This window comes from Dendrobates tinctorius, unplaced genomic scaffold (genome assembly GCF_039654945.1).
Source record: "Dendrobates tinctorius isolate UK_male_01 unplaced genomic scaffold, ASM3965494v1 ptg000143l, whole genome shotgun sequence".
Taxonomy (NCBI): Eukaryota; Metazoa; Chordata; class Amphibia; order Anura; family Dendrobatidae; genus Dendrobates; species Dendrobates tinctorius.
This window is the reverse complement of record NW_027361810.1, coordinates 2,573,138-2,593,613: the sequence shown is the minus strand read 5'-3', so window position 1 is coordinate 2,593,613 and position 20,476 is coordinate 2,573,138. Positions and strand designations below refer to the sequence as shown.

Sequence of the window (20,476 nt, the reverse complement as noted above, 5' to 3'; positions counted from 1 at the left end):
AGCTTGTGCAAATTGTAGCCTCAGTTTCCTGTTCTTAGCTGAGAGGAGTGGTACCCAGTGTGGTCTTCTGCTGCTGTAGCCCATCTGCCTCAAAGTTCGACGCACTGTGCGTTCAGAGATGCTCTTCTGCCTACCTTGGTTGTAACGGGTGGCAATTTGAGTCACTGTTGCCTTTCTATCAGCTCGAACCAGTCTGCCCATTCTCCTCTGACCTCTGGCATCAACATGGCATTTCCGGCCACAGAACTGCCGCTCACTGGATTTTTTTTCTTTTTCGGACCATTCTCTGTAAACCCTAGAGATGGTTGTGCGTGAAAATCCCAGTAGATCAGCAGTTTCTGAAATTCTCAGACCAGCCCTTCTGGCACCAACAATCATGCCACGTTCAAAGGCACTCAAATCACCTTTCTTCTCCATACTGATGCTCGGTTTGAACTGCAGGAGATTGTCTTGACCATGTCTACATGCCTAAATGCACTGAGTTGCCGCCATGTGATTGGCTGATTAGAAATTAAGTCTTAACACACAGTTGGACAGGTGTACCTAATAAAGTGGCCAGTGAGTGTATAACTGCTATAATACTGCCCCTATGTACAGGAATATAACTACTATAATACTGCCCCTATGTACAAGAATATAACTACTATAATACTGCCCCTATGCACAAGAATATAACTACTGTAATACTGCCTCATACAGTATATACAAGAATATAACTGCTATTATACTGCCCCTATGTTCAAGAATATAACTACTATAATACTGACCCATATATACAAAAATATAACTGCTATAATACTGCCCCTATGTACAGGAATATAACCACTATAATACTGCCCCTATGTACAAGAATATAACTACTTTAATACTACCCCCTATGTACAAGAATATAGCTACTATAATACTGCCCCGTGTACAAGAATATAACTACTATAATACTGCCTCATATATACAAGAATATAACTACTATAATACTGCCCCTATGTACAAGAATATTACTACTATAATACTGCCCCTATGTACAAGAATATAACTACTATAATACTGCCCCCTATGTACAAGAATATAACTACTATAATACTGCCACTATATACAAGAATATAACTACTATAATACTGACCCATATATACAAGAATATAACTGCTATAATACTGCCTGTTGTGAGTTCATTCTCCCCTTCACCTTTGATGTCTGATTAACTCCCTCTGCTGGTGAAGAGAGGTAGTGAAATTGATTGGGATGGGAAGAACCTGTCATCTGAACAGGCGGAGTGTGATTGGACATCTGGAATTTCTGAGTGGATATAAGGCAGCCGACGCCCTGCAGGGCTGCTGGTGATCCTTTCTGCTCTGAGCTCTTGCATCCAGCTTAGTTCCTGTCTACTAAAAGCTAAGTTTTTTGCCCTGCCATTATTCCATGAGATTTTGTCTGGTTTTCTTGGTGTTTGTGTTCAGCCAGTCCTGGTTGGGACTGGCTGAATTCCATTTTTGTCTCTGATCAGTTGATCTCTTTGCTCTGTTTTCAGAATATACCTGAGTGCTGATATAGTGATTTTGAAGTCTAGCAACTTCAGGGCCTTTTTCCCTATCAGACGGTTGGGACATTTTTGGTAGGGTTTTTTGCGGATTGCAGCCAGCATCTTTTCTGTCCTGTCCTATCTAGTTAGTTGGGCCCCATCGTTTCCTCAGCCTGTCTTTCTGTCTGTGTTTGTGTTTTCATCTGTTTTTCACCGTCAATACATGTTGAGGGCTGTCTTTTGCTTTGGGGTCTGCTCTGGGGCAGTTTAGATTTCCCCTTTCCTTCTTTAGGCTTATGTAGTTCTCCGGCTGTGACGAGGGGTCTAGGGCACCGTAGGAACCCCCCACGGCTACTGTTAGTTGTGGTGTATAGGATCAGGGGTCTGCAATCCGATAGCTACCAACCTCTCCGATTTTCTGGACTTAGCTTGTATTTTTGTTTTCTCCTCCTCCGGTGACTCATTCATAACAGAATCACCAGCCATACCGCAGATTCTAGGGTGCTCAATAGTAGGAGAGAATTGTAAAAAAAAAAAAAGTGTGAGAATTTTTTTTTTTGGTGTATATTTTTTTCTCTATTTCTCTGAGGCCGTAGGGGGCATTTTTTTCTCAATGGAGATTAAGCAATTGTCTGATCGTGTGGGGCAGCTTACTGCTGAAGTGCGGGGAATTTCCGCCTATCTCGCTCATTCACATGCTGCTGAACCAAGGATCCCTGCTCCTGATGTGTTTTCTGGGGATCGGTCTAAATTTTTGAATTTTAAGAATAATTGTAAATTATTTTTTGCCTTGAAGCCTAACTCATCGGGGAGCTCCGCGCCGCAGTTTAAAATTGTCATGTCTTTGCTGCGCGGCGATTCTCAGGATTGGGCGTTTTCTTTGAAACCTGATGATCCTATTCTGACTGATGTGAACGCATTTTTTCAGGCCTTGGGGTTGTTGTATGATGAACCTAATGCGATTGATCAGGCTGAAAAGGCCCTGTTGGCATTGAGCCAGGGTCAGGATTCTGCAGAGTTGTACTGTCAAAAATTCCGAAAGTGGGCGGTCCTTACTACCTGGAATGATGGTCCCTTGGCAGCTCTCTTTCGGAAGGGTTTGTCAGAAACCGTAAAAGATACTATGGTGGGATTTCCTGTTCCCTCTGGTCTTGACGATTCTATGTCATTAGCCATTCAGGTTGATTGGCATTTGCGTGAACGCAAAACTGCACGAGAGGTGTTGCCATCTGTTGAACAAATGTCTGAACCTATGCAATGTGATAGAGTTTTGTCTAGGTCACAACGTCAGGAGTTCAGAAGGCGTAATAAGCTGTGTTTTTTCTGTGGAGATGCCTCTCATATTATTTCTGTCTGCCCTAAACGAGAGAAACGTATTGCACACACATTTGCTGTGGGTGGTGTTCAACCTAAGTTTTTTCTGGCAATTTCTCTGATCTGCTCCCTGTCCACATTTTCCGCTAAGGCTTTTGTGGATTCGGGAGCAGCCCTGAACCTGATGGACTTGGATTTTGCTAAACATTGTGGGTTTCCTTTGACACCTCTGCGGATGCCTATCCCTTTGAGGGGTATTGATGCTACTCCTTTGGCGAAGAATAAACCTCAGTTTTGGACCCAGGTGGTAATGCGGGTCGCCCCAGACCATCAAGAAAATTGCAGATTTTTGGTGTTGCATAATTTGCATGATACCATTGTTCTGGGGTTTCCCTGGTTGCAAATCCATAATCCAGTTTTTGATTGGAAATCTGTGTATGTGGTGAGTTGGGGTTGTCGGTGTGCCCTTAGTGACACTCCTATTTTTTCCACCTCTCCCCAGTCGCATGATGTTCCTGACTATTTGGCTGATTTTTATAATGTATTTAGTGAGAATGAGTCTGCGTCTCTGCCTCCTCATAGGAGTTATGACTGTGCAATTGAGCTGAGCCCTGGGTGTAAATTTCCCAAGGGTCGACTTTTCAATTTATCTGTACCCGAGCACGAGGCTATGCGATCCTATATTAAGGAGGCGTTGGAGAAGGGTCATATTAGACCATCCTCTTCACCCTTAGGTGCTGGGTTTTTTTTTGTGGCCAAGAAAGATGGTTCATTAAAGCCTTGTATTGACTATCGTTCCCTCAACAAAATTACTGTTAAATATCAGTATCCGTTACCCCTGATTTCTGATCTATTCTCCAGAGTTAAAGGTGCTTGCTGGTTTACCAAGCTTGACCTCAGGGGGGCGTATAATCTTATTCGCATTAAGCATGGGGATGAATGGAAGACGGCGTTTAATACTCCGGAGGGACATTTTGAGTACCTGGTGATGCCTTTTGGGCTCACTAATGCTCCTTCTGTGTTCCAGTGCTTCATGAACGATATTTTCCGAGACTTTGTGGATAAGTTTTTGATCATCTATCTGGATGATATTTTGATCTTCTCCAAGGATTGGGATTCTCATGTGGAACATGTTCAGACTGTGTTCCGGATTTTGAGGGAGAATTCCCTGTATGTCAAGGGATTGAAATGCCTTTTTGGTGTACAGAGGATATCATTTTTGGGATTTATTTTGTCTCCGTCAACTATTGAAATGGACCCGGCCAAGGTACAGGCCATTTATGATTGGGTTCAGCCCACTTCTTTGAAGGCCCTCCACAAGATTTGGGTTTTGCTAATTTTTATCGTAAATTTATAGCTAATTTTTCTGGTATTGCCAAACCATTGACTGATTTGACTAAGAAGGGTGCTGATGTGCTGAATTGGTCTCCGGAGGCTGTTTCTTCCTTTCAGGAGCTGAAGCGAAGGTTCCCTTCTGCTCCGGTTTTGCGGCAACCTGATGTCTCACTCCTCTTTCAGGTAGAGGTGGACGCTTCAGAGATTGGTGCAGGAGCTGTTTTGTCCCAAAAAGATCCTGTAACATCTAAAATGAATCCCTGTGCTTTCTTTTCCCGAAAGTTCTCCCCATCCGAACGTAACTATGATGTGGGGAATAGGGAACTGTTAGCCATGAAATGGGCATTTGAGGAGTGGCGACATTGGTTGGAGGGAGCTAAACATCAAGTCGTGGTCCTTACTGACCACAAGAATTTGATTTACCTGGAGTCGGCCAAACGCTTGAATCCTAGACAGGCTAGGTGGGCCTTGTTTTTCACACGTTTTGATTTTGTGGTCTCTTTTCTTCCGGGCACTAAGAATGTCAAGGCAGACGCCCTCTCTAGGAGTTTCTTTGCTGATTCTCCTATTGTGACCAAGCCTGCTACCATCTTAGGTGAGTGGGTAGTTCTTTCTGCCATCTCGCCCGATTTGAGACGTGTTCTAGAAGAGTTTCAGGAGGACAAACCTGAGCGTTGTCCCATTGGAAAATTGTATGTTCCTGACCAGTGGAGGAAGAGAGTGATGTCTGAGGTTCAATGCTCCGCATTGGCTGGTCATCCAGGTATTTTTGGTACTAGAGATCTGGCGAGTCGGTCTTTTTGGTGGCCCGTCTTGTCTCGTGATGTCAGGAATTTTGTGCAGTCCTGTGGGACTTGCTCCCGGTCTAAACCTTGTTCTCGCGGGTTGTTGATGCCTTTGCCGGTGCCCAGGAGGCCATGGACCCATATTTCAATGGATTTTATCTCTGATATGCCTGTCTCTCAGAGAATGACTGTTATTTGGGTGATTTGTGATAGATTCTCTAAGATGGTCCATCTTGTACCACTCCCTAAGTTGCCATCTTCCTCAGAGTTGGTGCCCTTGTTTTTGCAACAGGTGATTCGCTTGCACGGGATTCCTGAGAACATTGTATCTGACAGAGGAGTTCAATTTGTTTCTAGATTTTGGAGGACTTTCTGTTCCAAGCTGGGAATTCAGTTGTCCTTCTCCTCTGCGTTTCACCCTCAGACCAATGGGCAGACGGAGAGAACAAACCAGACTTTGGAGTCGTATTTGAGATGTTTTATTTCTGCTGGTCAGGATGATTGGGTTTCATTTTTGCCCTTGGCCAAATTTGCTTTAAATAATAGAGCTAGTTCTGCCACTTTGATGTCACCTTTTTTTGTAACTTTGGGTTTCATCCTCGATTCTCTTCAGGGCAGGTGGAGTCTTCTTCCTGCCCAGGTGTTGACACTGTGGTGGAGAGAATGCACCAGATTTGGGATCAAGTTGTGGATAAGTTGTCTCTCTCCCAGGAAAAGGCCCAGCGGTTTTCCAACCGGCATAGCACCATTGGTCCCCAGTTTAAGGTGGGTGATATGGTTTGGTTGTCATCAAAGAATATCTCTATGAAGGTGGCTTCTCCAAAGTTTAAACCTAGATTTATTGGACCTTACAAGATTTTGGAGATTCTTAATCCGGTCTCTTTTCTATTGGCTCTTCCTGTTACATTCAAGATCCATAACGTGTTTCATAAGTCTCTGTTAAAGAGGTTTGTTGAGCCAGTAGTTCCTGTGGTGGCACCTCCTGACCCTGTATTGGTTGAAGGTAATGTGGAATATGAGGTTGAGAAGATACTGGATTCTCGTCTGGCTAGACAGAGACTCCAGTATTTGGTTAAATGGAAGGGTTATGGCCAGGAGGATAATTCTTGGGTCCCTGCATCCTATATTCATGCCGATAGATTGGTTCGTGCTTTTCATCGGGCACATCCTGATCGCCCTGGTGGCGTGGATGAGGGTTCGGTGACCCCTCCTCAAGGGGGAGGTACTGTTGTGAGTTCATTCTCCCCTTCACCTTTGATGTCTGATTAACTCCCTCTGCTGGTGAAGAGAGGTAGTGAAATTGATTGGGATGGGAAGAACCTGTCATCTGAACAGGCGGAGTGTGATTGGACATCTGGAATTTCTGAGTGGATATAAGGCAGCCGACGCCCTGCAGGGCTGCTGGTGATCCTTTCTGCTCTGAGCTCTTGCATCCAGCTTAGTTCCTGTCTACTAAAAGCTAAGTTTTTGCCCTGCTATTATTCCATGAGATTTTGTCTGGTTTTCTTGGTGTTTGTGTTCAGCCAGTCCTGGTTGGGACTGGCTGAATTCCATTTTTGTCTCTGATCAGTTGATCTCTTTGCTCTGTTTTCAGAATATACCTGAGTGCTGATATAGTGATTTTGAAGTCTAGCAACTTCAGGGCCTTTTTCCCTATCAGACGGTTGGGATATTTTTGGTAGGGTTTTTTGCGGATTGTAGCCAGCATCTTTTCTGTCCTGTCCTATCTAGTTAGTTGGGCCCCATCGTTTCCTCAGCCTGTCTTTCTGTCTGTGTTTGTGTTTTCATCTGTTTTTCACCGACAATACATGTTGAGGGCTGTCTTTTGCTTTGGGGTCTGCTCTGGCGCAGTTTAGATTTCCCCTTTCCTTCTTTAGGCTTATGTAGTTCTCCGGCTGTGACGAGGGGTCTAGGGCACCGCAGGAACCCCCCACAGCTACTGTTAGTTGTGGTGTATAGGATCAGGGGTCTGCAATCCGATAGCTACCAACCTCTCCGGTTTTCTGGACTTAGCTTGTATTTTTGTTTTCTCCTCCTCCGGTGACTCATTCATAACAACTGCCCCTATGAAAAGGAATATAACCACTATAATACTGCCCCTATGTACAAGAATATAACTACTTTAATACTACCCCCTATGTACAAGAATATAACTACTATAATACTGCCCCTATGTACAAGAATATAACTACTATAATACTGCTCCCTGTTTACAAGAATGTAACTACTATAATACTGCCCCTATGTACAAGACTATAAATACTATAATACTGCTCCTATGTACAAGAATATAACTACTATAATCCTGCCTCTATGTACAGGAATATAACTACTTTAATACTGCCCCCTATGTACAGGAATGTTACTACTATAATACTGCCCCTATGTACAAGACTATAAATACTATAATACTGCCTCTATGTACAAGAATATAACTACTATAATACTGCCCCTATGTACAAGACTATAAATACTATAATACTGCCTCTATGTACAAGAATATAACTACTATAATACTGCCTCTATGTACAAGAATATAACTACTTTAATACTGCCCCCTATGTACAGGAATGTTACTACTATAATACTGCCCCTATGTACAAGACTATAAATACTATAATACTGCCTCTATGTACAAGAATATAACTACTATAATACTGCCCCTATGTACATGAATATAACTAAGACAAATAGGGAGAAATCAAACAAGTAAGGCAGCACTTTGTAGTGCTATAGCATGCAAATATGAAATATGAAAATTGAATTGCATTACTGCACTAGATATATGAAAAATTGAGACTGCTTAGAGCATAAATTGGCCAATTCATGTGTACCTGGAAGCCACATTAAGGTGATTCTCGTTTCCAGGACCTAACTTAATGCCAATCCACTCTTAGACTAAAGTCATCTCTATGGGAACCTAATGTGAATCGTCTCTTGGACTGAAATCTATATCTCTGTGGAGGGGTAGGGTCCTGCTGTGATTAAAAACATCTGAGGCTAAGAAGCGGAGTGCTCAGTCAGAAGGCTAAGGAATACAAATTTAAAAAAAACTGACCGCTACATGGTGTGGCTCCAGAGACATAGTGACCTTGTCTGTGGTCTCACAAAGAATCGAGACGATGATGGCATCTGGATGGGAGGGTGGAAAGTCCTGGTAAAGCTGCGGCAGCTTAACAACATCACTGCCCACTTACCCAACTCCTACTTCATTGCTTCTACTGTGGGCAGCATCATAAGTGCTTTAAATGTGGCAAACAGGTCATCTGGCAAATGCCTGTACTGTGGTCAAGTGCATCTGTGCAGGGAAGTAGGCCATGCAGAGGCAGACTGGCAAAATATAAGGTGCAACCTGTGTGTTAAGATTGGCCACCCTCACAAGGACTGTCCAGATGCCTGGCATAACATCTGCAGGGACTTTCCTTATGAGGATTTGGTTGTAGAGGCAGAGGCTCGGGAAGAGGAGCCATTAATGTCAGGGGAGATACTCACTAGATCAGAAATCCACCAGGAGTCCGACCATGTAACACCAGAGCAACAGGGGGCACATGATGCACAGGGGAGCATGGAGGTCATCCCCCAAAGCCAGCATCTGATTCTCCATTACTACTTGATAATGGTAACATCAAGCAGACCAAAAGGAGGAAAAAAAAACACGTCCTCCCGTAAACCCAAGGATTAAAATGACAGTGACAAAAATGCCAGGAAAAAACTCAGCAGCGGTGTTGGTGTGATGGTCGTGTCTAACAGATATAGAGTTCTGTCTAATACAGATGGAAGTTTTGAACAGGAACTTAAAAGAATAGAAATAGAATGTGACAGGGATATAGAGGACCATCTGCCTACAAAGCGGAAGCCCTTACCCATAGACACTAACGTAGCATCAGACATGGATTCTATGTCTCTGCTCCTCTTATATATTCTTATGGTGGGGTTTTCTTCAAAAATTACATCAACTAATGTGAACAGCAATAAGGTGAGAAGAACGAGACATGTGGTAAATGACCATCTTAGATACCTGGACACAGGTGTCATCTTCCTACAGGAAACGTGAATGACATCTCTGGGGCTTGTGAGAGAGGCTGAGAGCGAATGGCGGTCCGGTCCATCTTTCTGGTCACAGGCTGTAGAGCCTTACGCCGGGGTCGCTGTCCTATTTAACACAAACAATGTGACTGTACATAGGATGACAGAGGTGGTTAGGGGAAGGTGTCTGGTCCTAGATGTCACAGTTCATGGTAGATGGCTCCGGCTTATTAATATCTATGGGCCACAGACAGTGACTGACAGGATCCAGCTGTTCAATAATGTCAAGCCGTATCTCTCCACCTCTCTCCGGTGGTAATGGCGGGAGACTTTAATGTCATAATGACATCTGGTGATAGTTCCTCAGTCAGAACAGTGACCAGGGATGGCAAAGTCTTAAGTAGCGTCATTTTGCAGGCCGGACTGACTGACTCTTTCACACAGGGAGGTCAGAAGCCAAAATTCTCTTATTCATGTTCCAACAGAAGCTGTTGTAAGTCTTACTGAAGCTGACAGTGCCATGAGTAAGAAGATCTTCCATTAGTCTGACCACCTTGCTTTGAGTTTTTGCCTGGGGACCACTAACCGTCCTGACACTGGTAGAGGGTTGTGGAAGCTAAATTCCAGCCTCCTGGATGACATGCATGTTCGGAGTTGTGTCCACTTCCTTTTCAGGGTCATCTACAGAGTGTGGAATTCTATGACAACACAGCTGACTGGTGGGAGGACGTCAAGGATGATATCAGATCCCTCCTGAAGAGACTGTCAGTTAATAAGGTGAGGCGTAAGTATGGACAGTACCTAAAGCGGGAGTCACACATAGCAATCTCGCTAGCGAGATCGCTGCTGAGTCACAACTTTTGTGACACAACAGCGATCTCACCAGCGAGATCGCTGTGTGTGACAGCGATCAGCGAGCGGCCCCCCTGCCAGTATCGCTGATCGCTGCGAGAAACCTCTGGACATATTTTTCGTCTCTGGTCTCCCGCTGGCCAGCACGCATCGCTGTGTGTGACAGGCGGGAGACCAGCGATCAGCTGTAAAAAATAAAAAAAAAATAAAAAATATTGTTATTCTCACCTTCCGACGTCCAGCGCAGCATTCCAGCCTCTCTCCACGCTCCCGGTCCCAGTGATCCTTTGCACGAATGACCGCGAAACGTCACGCTGCCGCGAGACCGTGACATTCTCGCGGTCATTCTCGCAAAGGATTACTGGGACCGGAGTGTGGAGAGAGGCGGGAAGGCTGCACGGGACGTTGGGAGGTGAGAATAACAATATATTTTATTTTAATTCTATTTTTTTACAGGGATATGGCGTCAGCGCTAACGAACACAGCGATGCCGGGCGCTTGGCATCGCTGTGCTGATCGCTGGTGAAACCGTCTGTTTGGCAGCTCACCAGCGATCACATAGCGACTCACCAGCGATCCTGACAAGGTGATATCGTTGTCGGGATCGCTGGTAAGTCGCTATGTGTGACTGCAGCTTAAGACTTCGTCAGGAATTGGAGTCACTGTATTCAGGCGGGGATAACAGAGAGGATTGACCGGCTGAAATCTGAGATAAGGCAGTATCAGTATCGCAGGTATACCTCCCTGGTTTTTGAATGGGAATATGGAACCTTATGGTACCGTTACACTTAGCGCTGCACCAGCGATCCCGACAACGATATGGATCGCTGGTGCATCGCTAAGTGGTCGCTAGTGAGCTGCCACACAGGCAGATCTCACCAGCGACATAGCAGCGGTCAGGGGTCGCTACTTACCTGTCAGACGCGGCGATCCTGACATCCTCCCGCCCGCGTCCACGCGTTGCTCGTCGGCGCCACAGGAAGCCAACGACGAGAAATGGTCCAGGACGTTCTCGCGCGATCAGCGATAACCAGCGGGGGAGCGGTCGGAGGTAAGTATCACATGTAGCGATATCGCTAGCAATATCGCTATAACATCACACAATCAGTGATGTTACAGCGATATTGCTAGCGATATCGCTTAGTGTGACAGGCCCTTTAGGGGCTCCTGATCCCTTTGAGAATTGCAGGGAGAGGGTGGCCAATAAATTGGTCACGGGTCTCACCGACTCCCAGGGTGTATTGCAGGATTCACGGGAGGGTATCCTGGAGGTGGTGAGATCTTACTATGCTGACTTGTTTCAGAGGAAAGTTTTGGATAAAGATAAGATGACTCAATTCTTGGAGGCAACTCCAGTGCCTGATACTAATGATCTGGACTTCTCTCCTTTGACAGCAGAAATAACGGTGGAGGAAGTTAAGGAGGCCATTGATAAGTTATATCTGAAGAAGTCACCAGGTCCGGATGGTATAACAGCAGAATTCTAGAAGAAATACAGAGACCTCCTGGCTCCAATCCGCGTGGATGTTTACAGAAATTGTCTAGAAAATCACCTGATGCCTCCATCCATGAGGGTGTCCTCGCTAATTCTGCTGTCTAAAAGTAAAGAGCCGAGTGACATCAAGAACTGGAGGCCGATTGCCCTCTTGAATGTGGACAGGAAGATTCTAGCAAAGATCCTATTTTCTAGATTAGTCTGTTTGTCCCCGACACCATTGGCAGGCTCTCAGTTTGGCACAGTAAAAGGGCGGAACATCTCTGGAGCAGTCATCTCGATACGAGAGATGTTTGAGAGATGTAAAGCTCTGCGGTGTGGGAGATATGTTGTTAGTCTGGACCAGGCTAAAGCCTTTGACAGGGTTGATCATGACTATCTGAGGGCCACTTTGTCAAAGTATGGTATTCCAGGACAATTTGTGGATTGGCTGAAGACGTTGTACAGAGAGGCGGTGAGCTTTCCTCTGATTAATGGTTGACAGGGTGACACTTTTGGAGTTGGGGCGGGGGTGAGACAGGGCTGCCCAATGAGTCCGCTCCTGTATGTTTTTCCCCTAGACCCGTTTCTGAGGTCACTGCAGGAGTGCGATTTTCAGGGGGTGCCGGTCCCCCACTGCCCGCCTCTGAATGTTGTTGCCTATGCGGACGATGTGACATTGGTGATCTCCAATCCTCGAGAGGTGCAGATGTTATCTGCGTCCATCAGAAGCTACTCAGAGGCCTCCGGGTCTCTGGTCAACCTTGAGAAGAGTCAGTCTCTGTGGACATTAGATACTGAGCCCAGCTTTGATCTGCCGCAGTTTGCCAAAGCCTCCACCCATATTAAGATCCTAGGGGTTAAATTTGGGAGGGATGATAATGCCATGCTAAATTGGGAGGAGAAATTGGAAACGCAAAGGTTCAGCGATGGAAGAACTGGAGGCTGACCTACAGAGAAAGGGTCACAATGTTGAAGACGTACCTGGTCCCCGTTTTCTTGTATGTCTCTGTCGCTTTCCCTTTGCCAGAATCTTTCTCAGCGAGGTTCCTCAGCCTGTTCTTCCAGCTCTTGTGGGGGAATAGGTTGAACCTAATAAAGAGGGGAATAACATACCTACGGCGGAGAGAGGGTGGGCTGGATATGTTGAATCCGAGGGTTTTCTTTGACTCCATGTTTCTAAAGGTGAATTTTGGCAACCTTGACTCTAGTTAACTGTGGGTAATTAGTATCAGGTACTGGATATTGCCTTTTGCAGAGTCTTGGGTGCGAGGCGGCAGTCTCAAGAGGAGGAGATGGACAGGTGACCACCTCCCCCAGTATCTGGAGTACGGTCTCTGGTGTCTGAAGAAATAAGTGCAGAGAAGTGTATTATTGAGAATAAGACCAGGAAGGACCTGTATGTCAGGATATGTCAGACTTTCTGTTGTGTACAGCCTGTGCTGAAAGACTACAAAACTACCACCTTGCAGGAAAGTCTGAGGTTTCTCAATGCAGCGAGGCTCCCAGCTAATTTTTTTACCATCACCTGGCTGTCGTTACATGGGAAGCTATATGTTCGGGTAACCTGAAGTATCTTCGTGTTCGCCATGGGACCGGGGCATGTTTTTACTGTGGTCTTAGGGATCATTTCATCATGTGTGCCCAGCTCGCGCCAAAGTACATTCTCCATCACAAAAGCCGCGATCCCCAGGTCATGTGGAGGGAGGCGACCAAGGTGTGTACATTTCCTCCACTACCGGTTCTTGTGCATAGTGGAGCTGTAGTCAAGTTGATGGATTCTTGCTTTCTTCAGACCCATGGTCTGATCGGTAGGATGTTGTCGAGACTCATTTCCATTAATGCAATTGATAGTATGTCACGAAAAACATTCTCAGAATCAGTGGGATCCATTGAAACGTTCCAGGGTTATTACCAAATAAAGTGACAGAAGTAATAGATAAGAGATAGATAAGAGATAGATGCGTTATATATAATTATCTTTAGATCTGTGCATTGTAGGAGGAATGCCGCACAGCTCCGTGTAGGATTTTCTGCACTTTTGCTGAGACGATTGTTCTCTTTCCTTCATTATCTCCAGGTTACTCCTCATCTTCCGGACACAATCCCCTCTCCTGCCTGATACAATGTATCATTCCCATTGTGCTGGCGACTCTTCCAGCGTGCGAGCAGGCTGATCGCTTAATGCCGATCTGATGCTTGGTAAAGCCAAACCCGCAGGGAGCCTCTTAAGGTCTGTATAATCCCACATGGCCCTTGTGTTTCAGAAGGGATAATGAGCTGTAATCTTAAATTATCTTCTTAGTAGAAGTGGAGCTCTAGGTCTTTGCTGTATTCCCAACACATTCTAACAGGTGCGTAATCTGTTCGGTGACAAGATCTGCTCATGATCTGCCGCAGAGCCGCATCGGAGCGAATTATGGCAGCACTCAGCCCAAAGGTCCCGGGTGAAGCCTCCGCCACTCGCTAGGAGCTTGGGTGTGTTACACTATAATTGCATTGGGGCCATATACAATATATGGTCTATACAAAGTCACAGAGCAGACGGCTAAGGGACAAGTGTCAAGTCTCTTCCCATTCACTTATATGATGTTTGATTGGATTTATGTTTGATATCAGTGTCAGGTTTGATCATATGAAGTCATTATTGCCCTCTACTCCTCTTTGGTCAGGCCTCATCTGGAATACTGGGTCCAGTACATTGTAAAAAAGACATTGAAAAACTGGAGCAAGTTCAGAGAAGAGAGATCAGGATAGTGAGCGGACTGCAAATTATGCCCTACGAGGAACGGCTAAAGGATCTGGGAATGTTTAGCTGCAAAAAAGAAGACTAAGAGGAGACTTAGTACTGTCTACAAATATCTGAAGGGCTGTCACAGTGCAGCGGGATCATCATTATTCTCACTTGCACATGGAGACACAAGAGGCAATGGGGTGAAACTGAAAGGGAGAAGATACAGATTAGATATTAAAAATAACTTTTGACAGTGAGGGAGATCAATGAGTGGAACAGGCTGCCAAGAGAGGTGGTGAGTTCTCCTTCAATGGAAGTCTTCATAGGCTGGACAGACATCTGTCTGAGATGGTTTAGTGACTCCTGCATAGAGCAAGGAGTTGGACACGATGACCCCGGAGATCCCTTCCAACTCTACCATTCTAGGATTCTATTGACAGCCCCGGTGTGCCATCTAAAGAGTGGCAATCTCAGAGCGACTTTACACAGGGCCCCGTATTCAGCATACAGTGGTAGCCCTAGTGTACCCCTATATAGTGCCAGTCTCAGTGCTTATATATAGGGACAATTTTATTGTATCCTCATGTAGTACCAGCAAAAGTCTGCCCCTATATAGCACCTATATTAGTATGCCCTCACAAAGAACTAGTCATAGTTTGCCCCTATATAGTGCTAGCTATAGGACCCCCTACATAATGCTAATCTTACCCTATGTCCCACTGCTTTATGCTGCAACACCCTGTAACCCCACCCCATCTGAAAAACCCCTATGCTGACTATACCTAGGCTAATACTCCTATTTCCTATCTCTAGTATGCCCCCTCTGTTCTAATCCATCTATTGTCATATACTATTACCCTTCACTATTCTTAATCTTATAAACAGTACATATCAAATACATACACAATACACTAACATTACAGGAACACATTAGCATTGATAAATGACAAGGTTCCACACGTAATCTATGTGAACAGTGTTCAAAGAGGAAGAAGCATGTGACGATCTTGGTCACCTCCTTACACTCCTCCCTTCTAAAATATGGTCGTCCCCGACCATGGCGGCACCTGTAACTTAAAACTGTTAGCATTTTTAAAACATTTATAAAGTTAATACAGTCTTAGTCCAACGCTTCTTGTGGGTCATTCGTGACTTCGGTTCCACTCGGTTGGAACCTTGGAAAATAGAGTTCAAGTTCTTTTAACACGGGTCCGACTGACCCCGGCTCCCCCGGTTCACATAACGTGCTCACTAACAACAGTCCAGGTTTGTGAGCCAGTCTTTTCCTGCTGCGGGTGTCCAAACACAGGAAATCAATGACAACGACCACACTGGCCCACTGGCCAACTCAGCAACAGCACATATAATCCTGCTCGCTCCTCGGGTCCTCCTATTCAAATTTTCCTCCTCCCTCCGTTAGTAGAGTACAGTCCCTTTAAAACTAGTGTGCTGCTTGTACGTTCGCAGGGGCAGTTCAGGGTTAAAACAACAATAGTTCAAGGGTAAACGGCACAGTCCATTCTTGTGTGATTAACCCCTTCAGAGTTTTAGTACCATAACCCATCAGGGGATGCGCAACCGTGTGCAAAGAAACTTGGAGGAGGGGGAAACAATACAAAAATCCTTCAACTGTGACCGTACTGGTCACTACTGACACCTAGTCCTGGTGCCGTTCAGGGCTCCTTGCCCCTTCAGGAGACGTGTTACGGTGTCTTGCCTGTCTTCATCTGGTGCAACTGGCACAACTCACTTAAAGGAGTCGCCTCTACTCAATACAAAGCCGATGCCCGACGTGGTGGGCCGCATTCTGGCAGTGATCTATAATAAAGGTGTGACTCGAAGACTTGCTGGAGGAAGACTCTCCACTGTGGCTCTGACTTCTTTCCTCCACCAGCGGCCGGCTCAGAGCACTTGGAGCCTTCTGCTCCCGTGGCCCAACTGTGGCCAACGGTTCTTTCAAGGGCGCCTCTGCCCTCTGGCATTCTGTAGGGGCTGCGACCGTTGCAGGCGGCTGCACACAATACTGCGCCTCCCGCACCTGTCTCTCCTAAATGCTGGAGACCACTTACACCGCCACCACATATGGTCCCCGGGGCCCTTCTTCCCTGATAAATGTTACCCGGTCCCATTCGAGTAGGGGACCCTCAAACATGATGGACCCGCATTGACATAAATCTTGTCCCCAGTCTCAGCCTCTTGAATGAATTAATCTCATAAACAGTACATATCAAATCCATACACAATACAGTAACATTACAGGAACACATTAGCATTGATAAATGACAAAGTGCTGCACGTTATCCATGTGAACAGTGTCCGAAGAGGAAGAGGCATGTGACGATCTCGGTCACCTCCTTACACTACTTACAGTGCCCCATATTAAATGCTGACCGCATCAGCACAAGCACTGGGCGATCCCTGGGTGTCTGCGATGACCCATCATGGCTTGACGAGGGGTCGCTGTTATGAGTGGCCCCTATACACCCGGAGCCGACCCAGCTCAGTGACTCCAGGTGTTGACAGCCTTACATTGCTCCTGGGTGCCGGACGCTGGGAATGGCCTGAGGATTGTGGCTTAGTGGTTAGCACGGTACTATATGTAGGCCAGCACTGTGGCTCAGTGGTTAGCACTGCAATCTATATATGCAGCACTGTGGCACAGTGCTTAGCACTGTACTATATATAGGGCAGCATGGTGACTCAGTAGTTAGCACCACTGTGCTATATAGAAGGCAGCATGGTGGTTCAGTGGTTAGCACTGTGCCATGTATAGGGAAGCACTCTGGCTCAGTGATTATCACTGTGACCTTGCAGCGCTGGGGTCTTGGGTTCAAATCCCAACAACGACAACATCTGCAAGGAGTTTGTATGTTCTCCCCGTTTTTGGGTGGGTCTCTTCCGGCTTCTCCAATTTCTTCCAATACTCCAAAGACTGATCAGGAATCTAGATTGTGAACCCCAATGGAGACAGCAATGACAATTCCTGTAAAGTGCTGCAGAATATGACAGAGCTAAATAAATAATAAATGCATGAAACACAAAAAAAATTAGATTTAAATAATTGATCATTTTTTGATTAAAGCTTCCCTTTAAGGGTACGTTTCCACATTCAGGATTACATCCGGATTAGCTGCGGGTTGAACGCTGCATACAGCCGCAGCGTCCACGTTACAGCATAGTGGACGGGATTTTATGAAATCCCAGCTCCACTGTGCATCCTAATACGCGGGTGACACACCCACGAAACCAGACATGCAGCGCATCTTTTTAGACCGCAGCATGTCTCCGCAAGGTAAATAGCCTACTCTATGTACATGCTGCGGTGATTCCGGATGTGTTCAATGAGCACATCCGGAAGCACTGCGCGTACATAAGGGGGCGGCACTTTGGGCAGAGCGGGGTTTCCGCTCCGTCCAAAGCGCACGCAATGCACTAAGTGGAAACTCACCCTAAGACGCCTACATTTTACCTGCACTGCTACATTGTATCAAACTACACTGCTCAAAAAATAAAGGGAACACTAAAACACCACATCCTAGATATCTCTGAATGAAATATTCCAGTTGAAAATTTTCATTCATTGCATAGTGGAATGTGTTCAGAACAATAAAAAAAATAACAATTATCAATGTAAATCGAAATGAATATCCCATACAGGTCTGGATTTGGAATGATACTCAAAATCAAAGTGGAAAATCAAATTACAGGCTGATCCAACTTCAGAGGAAATTCCTCATGACAAGGAAAAGATGCTCAGTAGTGTGTGTGGCCTCCACATGCCTGTATGACCTCCCTACAATGCCTGGGCATGCTCCTGTTGAGGCGGCGGATGGTCTCCTGAGGGATCTCCTCAGACCTGGGCTAAAACATCTGCCAACTCCTGGATAGTCTGTGGTGCAACGTGACGTTGGTGGATGGAGCGAGACATGATGTCCCAGATGTGCTCAATCTGACTCAGGTCTGGGGAACGGGCAGGCCAGTCCATAGCGTCAATGCGTTCATCCTGCAGGAACTGCTGACACACTCCAGCCACATGAGGTCTGGCATTGTCCTGCATTAGGACGAACCCAGGGCCAACCGCACCAGCATATGGTCTCACAAGGGGTCTGAGGATCTCATCTCGGTACCTAATGGCAGTCGGGCTACCTCTGGCGAGCACATGGAGGGCTGTGCAGCACTCCAAAGAAATGCCACCCCTCACACCATTACTGACCAACTGTCAAACCGGTCATGCTGAAGGATGTTGCAGGCAGCAGATCGCTTTCCACGGCGTCTCCAGACTCTGTCATGTCTGTCACATGTGCTCAGTGTGAACCTGCTTTCATCTGTGAAGAGCACAGGGCGCCAGTGGCAAATTTGCCAATCCTGGTGTTCTGTGGCAAATGCCAAGCATCCTGCACGGTATTGGTCTGTGAGCACCACCCCCATCTATGGACGTCGGGCACTCAGACCATCCTCATGGAGTCGGTTTCTAGCAGTTTGTACAGACACATGCACATTTGTGGCCTGCTGGAGGTCATTTTGCAGGGCACTGGCAGTGCTCCTCCTGTTCCTCCTTGCACAAAGGCGGTGGTAGCAGTCCTGCTGCTGGGTTGTTGCCCTCCTACAGCCCCCTCCACGCCTCCTGGTGTACTGGCCTGTCTCCTGGTAGCTCCTCCAGCCTCTGGACACTATGCTGACAGACACAGCAAACCTTCTTGCCACAGCTTGCATTGATGTGCCATCCTGGATGAGTTGCACTACCTGAGCCACTTGTGTGGGTTGTAGAATCCGTCTCTTGCTACCACGAGTGTGAAAGCACAACCAACTTTCCAAAGTGACCAAAACATGAGCCAGATAGCATTGATACTGAGATGTGGTCTGTGGTCCCCACCTGCAGAACCACTCCTTTATAGAGGGTGTCTTGATAATAGCCAATAATTTCTGTCTGTTGTCTATTCCAGTTCCACAACAGCATGTGAAATTGATTGTCAATCAGTGTTGCTTCCTAAGTGGACAGTTTGATTTCACAGAAGTTTGATTCACTTGGAGTTAGATTCTGGTGTTTAAGTGTTCCCTTTATTTTTTTGAGCAGTGTATAAGGAAAGGAGAAAGATCTGTGCTGATGTGTTTACCCAATAGAGAATTGTCTAAACTCGATGTGATACAATTGTAGCAGACTGCACGATGTATTGTAGAATATTATCTATTTCTCTCTGCTCCTGTGCCTGTGACCTGCTGCACTGAGCGCAGTCATTCGTCTCTCCTGGGCCTCAGACCCGCATCACTATTGTAATGATCTATATAACTGTAGCTTCTGAAAGATGTGATCGCCTGCTTGGTTGAGTCACCCTTGAACAGTTATTGATTTGATGCCTAAAGACAGTGATTGATATATTCAAGGTGGAATATTTTCTTCAAAAATTAAAAGAAAAATTACATTTAAAATTTGATAAAAAAGTATCCACCAATATGGCTGCACTCCTTGATGCCATATTGTATGAAAACGTTCCAAAATAATAGCAAAGACCACCATTCTTCTAGATCGCAGGATAACCAGGGGTCTATAGCATTCATCAGTGATATCATCAAAGAGGGGGCGCCAAGATTTCTGCATTTTACATATACACAGATGACAATCTGAGACTAATGCAATGCAGGGAAGGAGCGGCCCCTGTAACCTCTGCACAGTGATGGGGCTCCTTCACGCAGGGGAACTATTAAAGTGTCAAGCCTAATTTCATAGAGCCAGGAGCGCGTTGCCTCCTTTTGAGGTTGGGGGTCTTGTTTACCTCGCTGCAGAATAGAGTGTTTTGCTGCAAATAGTATTCATGCTATATTCCTGACAGAGGCCTTATGATGGATTAACATAAATTCTATTCTGCTTTTTTTGGGTTCCATTGAAGACTTTCACCCGGCTGCTTCAAGGGCATTTTCCCAGCAAGATATAAAGGCCTCAGATTTCATAAGAAGCCCATGAAGCCCTAGAACAATGGTCAATCACCTTACAGACGTCCTGATACTTATATTCCAGATAAAACTGAACATTAATCCTCCTGATCACTGCCCAAGCCTTCATCTCCAGGAACTAGCAACGTATTGGAAAACGCCGGTTACATCGTATGTCCTATATTTAATATTGAAGTATTCTAAACAATATTTACATGTGTAGAATACAAAAAAAGTAGTAAACAAAAAAGGAAATACAAAATGTAATAACTACTAAAATAAATACATTGAATTGCCAACAATCATATGAACATGACGTCTTGATATATCTTTATATTATGGGAAAATTACACTTTAGTTCTTTATTTATAATTAAATATTTGTATTAAATATCAAATATTTTTAGAAATATTTAAAGTAAATTAGATAATGTAACAAAACCAAACTGATACATATTCTAACCTGATACAATATTGCCTATGAAATTAGAGACTTTTTACCCTTTTTTTCTC

At 45.4% G+C, this 20,476-nt stretch overlaps 1 long non-coding RNA gene across 1 annotated transcript in view; it reads left to right on the top strand.

Annotated features, from left to right (window-relative positions):
• The window catches only part of LOC141049151 (uncharacterized), a 77,919-nt gene extending 57,725 nt beyond the window's left edge, over nt 1-20,194 (top strand). The window contains exon 3 of the long non-coding RNA XR_012220265.1: nt 19,922-20,194. This is a non-coding gene — a long non-coding RNA (uncharacterized lncRNA). The remainder of the gene's footprint in view (nt 1-19,921) is intronic.
• Nucleotides 20,195-20,476: the final 282 nt, after the last annotated feature.